This window comes from Callorhinchus milii, unplaced genomic scaffold (assembly GCF_018977255.1).
Source record: "Callorhinchus milii isolate IMCB2004 unplaced genomic scaffold, IMCB_Cmil_1.0 Scaffold18, whole genome shotgun sequence".
Classification (NCBI taxonomy): Eukaryota; Metazoa; Chordata; class Chondrichthyes; order Chimaeriformes; family Callorhinchidae; genus Callorhinchus; species Callorhinchus milii.
The window spans coordinates 15,060,623-15,061,853 of NW_024704759.1; the positions used below are offsets into that span (position 1 = coordinate 15,060,623).

The 1,231-nt window shown below is 45.1% G+C and overlaps 1 pseudogene; it reads left to right on the forward strand.

Annotated features, from left to right (window-relative positions):
- Positions 1-811: 811 nt before the first annotated feature.
- LOC121850403 lies at positions 812-960 on the forward strand (annotated as a pseudogene).
- The last annotated feature ends 271 nt before the right edge of the window (positions 961-1,231 follow it).

Sequence of the window (1,231 nt, forward strand, 5' to 3'; positions counted from 1 at the left end):
TACCAAATGCTAATTATTTTCATTGTCTGCCTGTGGTTGTGAACCAGCCAATATTATGCTTCCACAGTTAGAAATTGTTCCAATCATCTCATGGTGGAAGAATTTGAGATCCACGCACCCCCACATGGTTAACCCTGACATGTTTAGCAACCCTCACATCCTGATACTGTGCTTCCAAGACAAGTTACTTGTTCAAGAAGTCATTCTTTTATGTCTGAGACCAGGCACACAAAGTATATACGCACTGGGTAAAACAGACTAGAACCATTCACTTTGCCCCAGCTTTCACTGGATATTAATCATGAGGAGTGACCCTGGCCCTAGTGTTGCTGTGGACAATTGTAATTTTCTCCTCTGCCTGACTGTAGTCAGCTAAACCCAGCACAAGTCAGGGATTGAACTGGTCATTTTTGCCCCAACAAGGTTCAGGTTCAAACCAGAAACCAATTTACCCACTGGACCATCAGCAAGCTCAATTGTTTAGATTTCTCACTGCATGCTAATTCATTCTTTTGGCTGTAAACCGAGTAAGCATGAATATACTTGCAATATTAATGCTGCTTCCTATAGTCTAACTCTCTTACAACAATTCGCATGTACACAACACCCTTCAAGTGGAGTAGCCTCTCAGAGAACTTAATAGGGGCGGAGGTTGATTTTGAGCCAGGGAGGGGGGAGGCCACCGAAACAATGGTCGAAGATCTGAAAATGGGAAAGGAAGGGGCAAGGCAGACTCATTGAGGGAGAGACCTCCAAAGTTTTGTGGCTCTCTTACAAACGCACCCTCTTATACTATCTCATTCACACTCACATCACTTCACAGCCTTTTGGCTAAGATCAAGTGTAGTTTCTGTTCACATCAGTTACTGCCTAAACTAAAGCAAAGATGGGAAAGTTCTCCTGTTGAGATTGCCTTGTGTTGGTCACCATAACCCAATCTCACCCAGAACTGGATCATTATAAAAAGGATTGAGCTGTGCCGCCCGCCCTCTGTTGGTTGGGGGACGGTATTGCAGCACTTCCCACGTGAAGAGTGAGATCTGCCATCACACACACAGAGACAGACACACACACAGACAGACACACACACAGACAGACATAGCCTCACACATACACACACACACACAGACAGACAGACACACACACACACAGACAGAGACACACACACACACAGACAGACAGACATAGCCTCACACATACACACACACACACACAGACAGACAGACAGACA